This window comes from Alligator sinensis, unplaced genomic scaffold, assembly GCF_000455745.1.
Source record: "Alligator sinensis unplaced genomic scaffold, ASM45574v1 scaffold274_1, whole genome shotgun sequence".
NCBI classification, from domain to species: Eukaryota; Metazoa; Chordata; order Crocodylia; family Alligatoridae; genus Alligator; species Alligator sinensis.
The window spans coordinates 201,418-214,424 of record NW_005842124.1 but is presented as its reverse complement, the minus strand read 5'-3'; the positions used below and the strand labels follow the sequence as shown (position 1 = coordinate 214,424).

The following is a 13,007-nucleotide window of genomic DNA, read 5'->3' as shown; positions in this document are numbered from 1 at the left end:
TAGGGCATTCTCCTAGAAGGTGGGTGGTTTTTTTTATTTTGGGGGGCTTTTTTAATTTTGTGTGTCAGGCCAAATCAGTCAAATCTGTTCCAAATTCTATCGACTGAGCAGAGTTCAATCATTCATGTTTATGTGGCACTACCACCACCAAGTACCCTATATCCCAAACTCTTCAGTCTGGGGCTTCGGATCCTTTCAGATCCATAGCAGAAGTCCTATGTGCAAGCCCCAAGCCCAGAGGCCTCGGGTTTCAGATGAGCCCTAGTCTTGCTCGCATCTAGCTAAAAGGCCAAAGGAGCAAGCTACAGGGAAAGCCCAAGAGCAACCCGCCATCACCATAAATTGCATAGCCAAGATCCTCGCATTTGGAGACTTCTGCTGGGGTCAGCCTGCCCACAATGCAAGGGACAGGTCTCCACCCTCTAACTACACCAAGTCATTCAAAACTACCTGGTTATTTGTAGTATCTCCTCGGTCAGGTAAGTGCGGGAGATATGAAGTGGAATCCTGTTAGACAGAGAGAGGCACTGGACCTGGGTCTTCCACTTCCTGGGTGAGTACTACCTCTTCCTCCAGTCACTTTTCCAAAAAAAAAAGAAAAGAGTAATGGCTGCCATTCACTTGTCTGGGTGACTGCTTAGAGCATTCCCATTTGATTCAATCCTTCAAGGGGCTGAGGCTAAGGAATACCTGGTTTCAGGGTATTCAGTCAGGACTGGAGCAGTTCTGGGTATACATCAAAATTCCACCTACATCTTACTTTAGATCCATATTAGCCCTCTATTTGATCTAGTCCTCAGTGACTAACTGGATTATGCTAATAATAAAATAGTACACAGCAGTTGGAGCATGGGTGACTACTGAGTAGTCTCTTTGAAAAATCAGCCCATTGGTGTCTCAAGCAGGGACAAATTAAGCTACACAAAGCTAGAAGCCATTGTGTTCATATAGACTTGTCCAAGTTTTAAAAAAATTCAGGGCCCTGACACTGCTCCCTATTAAACTAATGGACATGTTGCCATTGAGTTGAGCTAGAACAAGACTAGGAGTTAAAGCCACTGAATTCTAATCCCAGCTTTGGACAGAGAGAGCAATTTCCCTTATTAACCACTAGAAAATATTCCCTCCTTAGAATACAGCAAAGCAACAAAATACATTTGCAAATTGAAGATACAGGAAATTCCTCCCTAGACTGATTAATGAGGCTGAAGTCTTTCATTTAGGAAGCACTTTAATATTTTTAAATGATTATATTAAAATCTCATCGCAAAAATAGTGTCCATTTATTAAAACTTCCTTTGATAAATTTTGTTTAGGTAACACTAATGAGATAAATTGATTTTTCAAACAAGTGTTAAGTCACATGCCAGAGCTGGAATAGGTTTTGATTTTCCATGTCTACCTAGGTACTTACAGGTCCAGTAACATTGTGGTACCAGAGTGTCTGTGAAGTTAGCATTCCAGGAGGATTGATGTAGCTTCCACATTTCATGTTGGCAACCTTTCTTATTTGTCTTCACATGAGTCAGTCTAGTTTATGGAACAGCTACGACAAGGTAACTACCTCAGAACTTCAAGTTTGCAGAAAACAAATGTAAAGGGACTTGGAGATGACTCAGAGTTAAAATACTGAAAAAATAAAAGCATCTCAAACTGACAGCTATTGGACTGGCTTATGGTTTAGTTACAGAAACTGGAATACATAAAAAGCCAGGGTTCCTAGGAAGGATTCTTTCAATCACAGATGCCTTAATTCAGCAAACACTAAATAGACTTACACATATGCTCAAATGCTTTGCTGAATTGTTCCATTTTGCTGCAGATCTCAAAATTCTATAGAAGTGGACCACATAGCAGAGATTATCTAAAATATACGCTAGACCCACCAACTCCCAATCTCCATTCTGGAGAGAACTCTACTGGCAAATAAATGAACACTTTTGCATCCCAGTAAATACTAGTAGAGAGAACTCTGATTGGAGTTCTGTGGATGGAGAGGATATGGATAAGTAGGTCTCTTCATATCCATTTTCTGACACTGCCCACAATGTCAAGCCTCTTAATTACAGAAACATAAAACTGCACTGAGGGGGGCACACCTTTTGATGATATTTATCCCAGTCCCCAAATCTGCAAAATAGATCATAGTTCAGGTTAGACAACCCCAAAACCAGTTTAAGGAACATTAGACTGTAGCCAATAAATCACTTACGGATAAAGCCAGGGGAAGTGTTTCTGGCAAGCAGTTAATTAGTAGAAAAATGCAGTCTGCAGTAAACTGCAAAAATAGGAGAGGAAAGAACATACCTCAAAAAAAGGCCTTAAGATGAAATATTTCTTCTTTTCAATTGAAATACAATTTTGAGATGAAGGCTATGTCCACACTATCCCTATACCACACTTTTGACTAGGCGTGTCTACACATACCCTTTTTAAGCGGGATTAGCCTAAACTTCCCATTTAAAGGGCACGTGTCCAAACATGTGTGCCCTTAGTGGGCCTTAAAAAAGGCAATTTTAGGCTAATCAATTTTAGGCATAAAGCAAGTATCAAATTTAGGCACGATTAAGTCATATTAGCCCACGTGTAAACAATGTGCATTAACACAGTCAATAGACACACACCACCTTATTGCATATTAGTGCATCTGCACATGGGCTAATGTGACTTAGTTAATTGCGCCTAAAAGTTAATGCGCCTTAATTCGCATTAGCACATCTACATGTCGATATGCACGTAAATCGCCTTAATGCACCTTAAGCAAAGGCACATTAAGTTTAGGCACCTGTAAATACACATGTAGACACGCCCACTGCCTCCACACAATAAGCCCCACTCACTCACTTCCATTCCACATAGCTCAAACCTAGAAATATGGCAGTGAGGACTTCAAGGTACCCCCTACCACCCTTCAGTGTTTGGAGATGTGATTTTAAATTATTCTGTTCATCCAAAACTAAACAAGACTATGAACAAAGCTAGTGATAAGATTGCAGAAATTGTATACATAGAATTTATTTCTGCTTATGTATTTCCCCTATAATTTCCTGCATTATAATGAAAAAATGTTCCTTTAGGAAACCAACTAAACAGCCTGTATTTAAAAGTATGCTCTCCTTTTGTGTAAAAGTGACTTCATCTGTCTACACTTTAATATTAAAAAACGTTGGATAGGAGCATCCCATTCCTCTAGTCCATCTCTCACTCTCCACTTTTAATTTCCCATTTGCAAAGAGATGTTCTTGAAAAATCAAAATGAGAAACTGTTGCATGACACAGAAACAGAAAATATATTCATTTAACCAAAGTGGGTTTCACAAAAAGCCTGCATCAGAGATCTGTTGTTTCTTTACATTGAAGGAAGAAAAACTAGAGTAAGAAATTTCTTCCTGACTTAAAATCTGGTGAATGGTTTGAACATTTTTACTGAAGGAAGAATAATTGTCATCAGAATGCAACCAAGAATTATGAAGACTATACAAATGACAGGGGAACAATAAAGAGCAATGGTCTCACAGATTAAAGAAAACATGCTTCACCAGCCCCTAGAACTTTTGAAAAAAACACCTGTAGGTCAGAAATAAGATGAAACATCCAGAGGGACTAGGAGGGAAATGCTAACCTAAGGGGTTGGGGCATTTCAAGAAAATTGAAGAGTTTTGCTGAGTTAATTTCAAAAAATGAAAATATTTTGAGACATTGTTCAGAGACAAACTAAGTTTTTGAGACTGGCTAGAAGTGATACAGTAAATAGGACACTGAACAACTAAAGAAATCAGTTCTATAATATGGTAAAAAAAAATGAAAGGGAAGCAAGCTGATTGCTATTTCACTTCAGTCTGTCTAAGACTGACAAGCTGTGGTCATAAAAATGACTTGTACATACAACATTTTGTTCAGACCAGGAGTGGCCAACCTGCGGTGCTCATGGGACAGGCAGCCTCTGTGTGGCATGTAGTAGATCAGGGAGAGGACAGGCAGCACTGCGGCAGATAGCACAGGATACAGAAAGTACGTCAGCAGATTGGGCAGGGAACAAAAAGCAAAGAACCAGATCGGGCAGGAGAATGAGGGGATAATTTTTGGCACATCTGCTAAAATGTTTGGCCCCTACTGATTTATACAATTCAAATAGCCTACCTGCTTATATACACATTTCCCTAATTTTTAGGCTATCAATTTTAGTGAAAAATGTGTGTGTTAAGATGAAATATACAGAACATTAACATCTTAAAATGAAATGGAGGAAGAAGAAACTGCATATTTCATAAGTTTCTGTATTTATGAACACAAAAAAATATTCATTCCATTGTAACTGCTGTTATCCTTGGAATGGGTACTTGGACAGCAACTGTCTGCTAGCAAAAAAAATAAGTCTCTCTTCATGGCCAGGTCCAGTACTATCAGAAGGCAGGGCATACCTATGCACCTTTATAGAATAACTAAATAAGATAGTCCTCTCTCTCTCAGCTTCAACATTGCCCTGAGTTAATCATTTAACCAAAGACTGCCTCCATGGTTCACAGGTACATGTTGAATGTAGTACCTGCCTAAGATGAACATTGGTCACTAACAACCCCTTGGACTCAATATTCCAGATACAGCCTTTATGTCTTTCTTTGCCTTTAATCCATATTAGGAATCTTCCTCATATTTCAGATTAAATCTTGGATGGCTCATTTCTAAAGAGTTAAACTACCCTATAAACTATATGCATAAAGCTGAGCCAAAGAGGGTAGTTGGTGTTCAGTGTTCACAGACTTTTTTTTCCCCTAAAGGAAGGTATATACATATACTTTATTGTCTTCTGTGAATCATTACTCTCAAGCCTCTCAAACACCTATATTTTTTTTCCTGCAGGATGCCATTATCAAACTGATTATTCTGTGGGATGCTGTTATCACATTGATTATTGACGCAAAGCAGCTGCACATGCCAGATTGAATTATTAATGGCTTAAATCATCTGGTGATCTGACACCACAATCTGTGTAATTGTGTTCAGTGACAGCACATCCTTCTTACTGGAAATGATATAATTGGATCTGTTGAGGTACAAACTGAATATGCACAACGCCATTCCCCAGGTTTTGTACAAACAGGTCTTTGCTTTATCTACTTTTTACACAGAGACACTTTATAGCTTCCCAAGCCCAAGGCCTTAATTCAAAAGCATGGGAAAAGCCAAAAGGCCTGCTGCGGTGTCTTAGTAGACAGCCTGCTGACTTCCCAGGCCCAAGGTCCTGGCTTCAAAACCCACAGCTGCCTTCCCAGAGACTCCTTGTCTGTGCATGTTTTTTGTCTTTTCTTTTTGTAGGCCAGGGGGAGGGGTGACTGAAATTTCCCAACCTTTACTGCTTAAAGGGTCTAAGAGAGCAAGCAGAGTGTCATTATCCACTGGGATACACAGCTTAGTAAGTAGAGCTAGGAGCTGAATCAAGGATTGCAGGAGTGGGGGGCCAGAAACCACAAACCAAGAACCAAATACCAAACTAGGGCCAGAATCTGGAAATCAGAGGCCTAGTTACCAAACCTGAAGGATAATCCACAGGTCAAACAAATTGGGTCAAGAGCCAGGAAACAGATCCACAGGAAAATCCAAGAACCAGAAAAGCCAAAGGCATTGCCAAGACAAGAGTTGCTCAGAAATCATAGACAAATAGATTGTGCAACAAGGTTTAGGGGCTGGAGGACTTCCTTAAAAGCAGCTCCAGGACCAATCAGAAGAAAGGACAGGGGGTCAGCTGGCCTTGATCATTATGTTAAGTGACAATGAACCCAGTTACCAGGGCTGTAGCGGAAGTTTGATTGAGCCTTACACACCTGACTTGGTTACCCAGGCTGAAGGGAAGAGCCTTGTACAGCACCACTGAGGTGCTCTGTGTCTTTGGGGCTAGGTGCTGTACCTGGAAATGGAAGGATGTGAGTTCAGGGCTCTGTGTAGCAACTTCTGTCTAGGCACCTGCAGACAATTTTTTTTCTCCTTCCAGGGCAATGCAAGCACAGCTCAAATGAGTTCCTGAGCCCACCTTATCAGGGGGCTCCAAGATGCAAAGTTGCAGGGCTTGGCACAGCATGGTGAAACCCCTTTGCATGCCTTGCCAAGTCCCTGATTCCATCCCACACTTCATTCTTTCCACAAGCTAGTGCCCATTCCATTCCCCAGATCTCTGCCCCCTCATGACCTCCGTATCCTACCTTCTTCCTCCTTCTGGCTCTCTTCCCAAGACTAGTTCCCACTGTGACCAAGGCCAGGCTGCTGGCCCTAGCCTAATCCTCCCACCCAGGAGCTAACACCTACTTCCCACTCCCTGCTTGAATCCTTCTGTTGGCCCTATGGTCCAGGGCAGCCTCACACCAACCTTCAAATCCTGGCTTCCACCTTCACTCTTGGTTGCCCTTTCAGGCCTTATCTTCCTGCATCTCTTCAATCTCCAGGCCCCAGTAGCCTCATGCTAGTGTTGGCCCTTCTTTCCTTCCCCACCCTTCTAATTCAACAGTCTCTGCCCACCAATGTTCAGATCCCTATTTCATCCTCCTACCTTCTTTTGGAGTATATCAGAGGTGACTGCTGGTCCTCCAAAATTGTTCTCTGGATGGTGGACCTGTGGTGATGATAGCAGTAGCAGACAGACCTGCAGAAATGGCCAGAGAATACTAGAAGACTTACAGTGTTGTGGCTGTAGCAACAGGTTCTGCAACTATGGCAATTCTCACAGCAACAAGTAGCTCTTAAATTCCAAAAACAGGCAGAGCTCTCAGCATCAACTCATGTCATATTCAGCTCTCTCTAACAGTGTCCCTGGTGTCAAGGATGAGGAGAAAGCAGGATGTCTTATGAAGTTACATCACCAGCATCCTCTAGTGGCAACTCCAGCTCTACAATTTAACTGAATGGACACAAAAGAACATGGAGGGAGCTGATTCATGTAGTTCTCTAGCCCTCCACAGACCATATTTGAGAGCATTGTGGACTATCATCTTGGGAATCACACTGCTGGTAAGAGGTTACCATGACCTCCAGGAAGATGTGTTCTCAAGAACTATATCCACCACCTCTCAGGAGAATGCCCTAACCCTCAGCCTAATCTGGGTGGGAGCACACACAGGATGAATCTGTGCCACTATACAGAGAAAAAGTCAATATTGATTAGAAAAGAAAAAGAACACAAAAGGGAATTTGACTCTGTAGATCGTGGTTAGGACAGTTACCTGTGAGGTAATCCTGGGTTCTGACTCTGCTCTTAATGCATTTAATCTGATGACTGTTTAATGTAAAATACAAAAATTGGCCTTGGAGCAGAGGATGGAACCCAGGATTCAGTCCACTGTTTCAGAGGGTGCTCAAACCAGCAGGCTACAATACACGTGTGGTGTCTCCCTCTTGTTTTTCTGCCTCCAAAAGTGAATCCTGGTCCTGTATCAGTAAGCCAGCTTCAATAAAGGGAATGGAAGTTCTGCCCCCACCTCCCATCTAGAACCTGTAGCCTGGTGGGTAGGGCACTCTATGGAAGGTGGGAGATGTGAATTTGAACCCTCTCAGACATAGGAGGTACAGTAGGAGAAACTTCCCTTAACTCTGCATTTCCTGCTTCTCAGTGATTTAAAGCAGGGCTGTGCAACTGGCAGCCTGTGGTGTGCAACTGGCAGCCTGTGATTACCTGCCCCACTGCTATATGGCAGTGGAGGACCTAAGGGTCTACACAGCCCACACAGACAGGGAGATCCTCAGGGAGTGTGCGTGTGTGTGTCCAGTGTGCAGCCCATGCAGTGTATAGCCCAGGGACTGTACACAGGTGCTAAGTGCAGCCCCCTGGCCTCTCCAAAGTGAACTTGAAACCACAAAAATGTGGGCTTTATATACATTTTATTTAGTCTATAAGGTACAGATCTACCCTGACTTCTTTCCAAGCTTGAACAGCCCCAGTTTAAAGTAGAGATGTATTCACCAGGCTAGAATAGTACAAAGCAATGCTGGTTAACCTTAACACTGAGTTACTGAAGTTTTGGGACTGTTAATACACTTATATATTTTGTTCATCACTAAACCAAAAAAGAAATAAAAGTAAATAATGAAATTGTTACATCGGTGTTTTGCAACCTGTAAATGAATGCACTGAATGAATGACCCCAGGTCTGCATATTTATCATGGTCATACAGAAATTTATTCATAATAATAAAATACAGCTTTTATGGATATCTTCAGTACAGTGTTACTTGAGTTAGATTTAAATCAGTGGGCCAAACAGTCATGAATTTGCCATGTTACAAGAGGAGCTTTTTTAAACCTGGTAGTTAGGGTGACCATCTGTTTTAGCCAGGACAATCTCAGATTTCAGGGGCCGGTCTTGGCTGGCTGTTGGAAATTATAATGGGTGTCCCAGAAATGCAGAGGTGTGGGGTGCAATTTGGCCAGGAGTCAGAGCAGCACAGACTGCCTTGCAGGTGGGCATGCAGTTCTTCCCCCTCCCTCACTGCCCTCCACTGACTTGTGACAGCACAGGGGCAGGACAGGGGTAGAGCCAGTGTCCCAGATTCCCCAAATGATGTCCCACATTTCCAGGATTTCCATATGGTCAGCCTACTGGTGGTGGAACAGTAGTTTCTGATCCAGATAAATTCAGAGATCTTTGAAAGTAACAGATTTTTAGTACCAAACTTCAGCCTGGTGCTAAATGAACACATTCACAGGCTAGTGGAAACCATTATGTTCATCCTACGCTACCCTCCATAGCTGACCAAAGAACCTTATGCAGTAATCTCTGCATCCAGCCCATATTCTGTTAGGACTAGAGCACATCTTCAATTTAAAGATTGAAAGGTTTCCAATGATGAAGGAACCCCAAGAGCTACCCCTCTTCATCTGTAAGTAATTTGTTGCAGAAGTTAATTATGAAGCTGTTAAAAATGTATCTAATTTCTAACCTGAATTTGTCTACTTTTGGCCTCCACTCACTTCACTCTGTACTGTCTTTTTCTGCTGGATTAGAGAGCTTTCTACTCCCACTTAGCTCTTCCCTGGACAGTACATGTGGCCTGTGATAAAATTACCTCTTAACCTGTTCTTGAATAAACTAGCTTCTTAAGTCTATTGTTGTAAAATGGTTTCCAGGCCTCAGATCATTCTTGCTATTCTTTTATGAGCATTTTCCAATTTTAAACATGCTTTGTTAAATATGGACATGTGAACTGGACACTGTTCAAGTGATGGCCTCCCAGATTACTCCTGATGTTCCCCTACATATCTGAGGACCATATTCACTGGGCACATCTACATGAGATGCTATGTTGCCGTAGTGACAAGCTATGGCGATGTACCATCAGTGGGAATAAATCGTGATGCAAATGCTGCTGCACAATAGCAAAGAACTACTGCATAGTAGCTCATTGCTACTGCACAGTATGGTCAGAAATGACCCATGTGCGGCTGAGACTGTGCAGTAAGCAGTTACTGTGCAGTCATTTAGTACTTGCTTTAGCTAAAGCGAGTACTTGTTTTAGCTAAAGCAAGTACTAAATGACTGCAGCAAGTACTAAATGACTGCACTGTAACAACTGCGCAGTCAGGTGCACGTGTAAAGGCACACACTAGGAGCTCACCAAGAGCTCATGTCCTCTTTGCTATATACTGTATTTATTTGTATATACTGTATTTACTCTAATATAAGATGAAGTTTCTCCCCCTCAGTATGGGGGGAAAAGCCCCTCATCTTATATTTGCATATGAAACAGAGAGTGGTCAGGGCCAGTCAGACCCATAGCAGCCTGCTACCCACTCTAATTCCTCTCTGCAACTCCACCCTACTCATTTCCCTTCCTCTTATTGTCAGGTCCAGCTGGGCTCTGGCTCAGCCTGAGGTCTCTCCCAGAACAGAGCACATGAAAACTCCTTCCTCTGCACTGCAAGTCAGCAGCGCCAACATTGTTACAGCCAGGCAAGGGCTAAGTTTCCACATGCTGTGCTTTGGGTGGGAGCAGCTTTAGCAGCATCTGACAGCAAAAGGAGTTGGGGGGAAGAGGCAGAGATTGGAGAGAGTTTAGTTGGGGGGGAAGGGGCAGAGACTAGCGGGAATGGAGGGCGAGGCAGAGGCTGTGGGGAGCTGGGGTTGGGAGGTGCAGGTGTCAGGGGGGCAGGCAGGATGCAGGGGTCAGAAGTGGGGAGGTAGAGGGCAAGGGAGCCACCCCCTCTCCCCCAACCACTGTTTTCCCTGTTGCAGCAGTGTGGGGAGGGGGAGTCGAGACAACCCTTCAGTACTTAGATTCTATACCTGGGGAATTATAATAAATGTATACACTTTTCATATATAGAATCTAATTATTTAGGGGTTGTTTTAAATTCAGGGTCATCTTATATTCAAGTAAATGCAGTACCATGATTCCAATGCCTTTTCAGTGTCACTTCATTCTAGGAGATAGTCCCCATATTTCAAGTGTGGTCTGCATGCTTTGTTCCTGTTTCTATGACCTTGCATTTGATTGTATTAAAATGAATATTGTTCTGAGTTCACTTCAGCAAAGGAACCAGGTTAGCCTGAACAACTGGAAATCCCCCTATTGTCACATGTCACTTGGCCAATTTTTGTGTCATCTACAAATGTTACCGCTGATGCTTTTAAACTTGTTTCCAGAATATTTGTAGTCATTGAATAGCATTGAGCTGAAACAGATCCTTGCAGGACTTCAATGTAAATATCTCCAAGACATTATTGTTTCCAAAATGCTGACATTATTGCAATCTATCAGTTACACAATTTTGAATCCCTTTGTATGCTGCTACTTTTTTATTCAGAATATCATGAGGGAAGAAACAAAATGCTACAAAACTCTGTTGTGTCAGCACAGTTGCCTTCATCAACCAAATTTGTAATCTTTTCCAAGTGCAGTACCATGCTATCTGATGAGACATTATTTTCCATTAGACCCTGTGAACTGACGCTAATACAAATAATGTTTTCAGTCTCTATGGGCACATCTATATGTGACACTTTGAGCACATTATGCTAAATCTATTGCACATTAATGTGGTGGGCAAACCCATGCTAATGTGTTAATGCACAACAGATTTAGTCTAATGTTCATTAAGGGTGCTAAAAAAGCATTAATCTACGGTAATGCGCAGTAGCATGAATTACAGTGCCTTAAGCTAGTACCTGTCATTAGAGGTACTAAACTTAATGCGCTGTAATTACGATGCATTAATGAACATGTAGACATGCCCTGTGAATTGCACCCTTTGTTTGGCATTAGACAGGATGGATGCTGATGGAGGTCCCAAACAATGAAAAGTCTACCATGGTAGTGCTATAATATAGCTACAACTCTTCCTTTTCTACTGGACTAAAAGGAGCTACAACTTCCAGGCAAGTAGAGAGATGATGAGCAAGGACTTGTAAAGATGGGCTCAAGAATGTCCCAGCTTACCGCATACACTGCAGCATCTCTTCTGGCTGGGCTTGCATGTACCCTCTGACAAAAGCTAAAGCTCTCCCCAAACCAGTGGAAAACCTGGGAAAGCAGATGTGCCACTGACTTGCAACCACCCCTCCCCCCTTTATATTCTGACATAGTCTTCCTGCAGGATGCAGGTGGCCAGGTTGGTAGGGGTGGGGCAGCAGTTCAGCCTAACATGGAAGTGGTGCAACAATGCTGACTTTAATAAAGAGAACACAAGAATCTGGCCCTTTGAATCTCATACTTGCCTTAGAGGGGGGAGAAGGAGCAAGTCTGATCTATGTGATGATGACATGCTGGCAAAAACAAACGCATAAGAGATTTAATCACCTTAATAATGAAGCTCCGTCTCTATTTGCATACACAGATCACATAACCACACCAGAAGTGTCCTTTCAAGTAGCTGGCTTAGACTACACATGAAGTCTACCCAGTTAGTTATGGCAGTTGTGGCAACTGGCTTGCATCATTGCAGGGGGAGAGCTCTGACAATCAGGTCCCAAATGTATTAACAGTATAGATGTTATCAAACATGAAGCAAGCAACAAGCCTTAACATTTTTTTGCAGAAAGGCCCTGTGACACTTGCTGCTGAAATTAAAACTTCTTCCAGTGTGTTGTTTTTGTAACAATGACTTTATTAACAGGGACTAAATAAAGGATTAAAACACATTATAACTTTATTGAAACATGTAGGACAGTTTTGAAACATGTAGATCATACATATTTATGAGCTGTACACCTGTTATAGAACTACATGAATCGTTTCCTTTAAATATTTGTGAAACATTCTCCATTATTTGGTAATGGTTCTCAACAAATTCTCTCTATGCAATAGCCCTGGTGAAGCACTTGCTTACCCGGAAAAAAGATGTCACTCGATCAGCCAAGGTGCCCAAATGAATGTAAGATCATCTCACATCTTAATTAACACTGTCGGATTGTCAGCCTTAAATCTACAGAGAGGATTCAAATCTGCCCTCAGATGTATGAAACTCCTGCTGCTGTTCCTGTGTACTTCACTGAAGGAAGGTATGGAGTCAGGGTGTCTTTCACATAGAGGTTCCTCTGCGTCTCTGAGGAAAACTGGAGGACTCCTGTATGTTCTGGTTTACACCCTTTACACATGCACGCACACATATACACACGCACACACTTTTGAGGTTCAAGCAGAAGCAACCATCCCTCCAGACCAAGGGGAACTAGAGAGAACACTGCTTCATTTGCCAAGAGGCTCACTGTTTAGCATGGGAGCTTTTCTCCACCCTCCACCCCATTTACCCCGCCCCCTCCTTAACACATTCCCAAGTCCCTCCATTCTTCCAGCCTGGGGAACTTCACATCAGCGTTGGGCGGTGGGGCTCACAGCAGCAGTCAAACAGCCGGCGTCTCCATGCTGCTCCCTTGCCACACAGAGGCGCTGCCGCCACTGCTGCCATTGCAAGGCTGCGGGGCTGCCAGGCAAAGAGGCACTGGATTCCGAGGGGCACGGGGCAGGCGTGCTCCCCCACTTCCTTGCCGTGGCTGTTTCCCCTCAGCGAAGCCCGGCTTTCCCTA

At 42.8% G+C, this 13,007-nt stretch overlaps 1 non-coding gene across 1 annotated transcript; it reads right to left on the bottom strand.

The window, feature by feature from the left end:
• Positions 1-304: 304 nt before the first annotated feature.
• On the bottom strand, positions 305-461 carry LOC112550493. Its single transcript, XR_003094375.1, has one exon. It is a non-coding gene; the product is annotated as a U1 spliceosomal RNA (small nuclear RNA).
• Between the last annotated feature and the right edge of the window lie 12,546 nt (positions 462-13,007).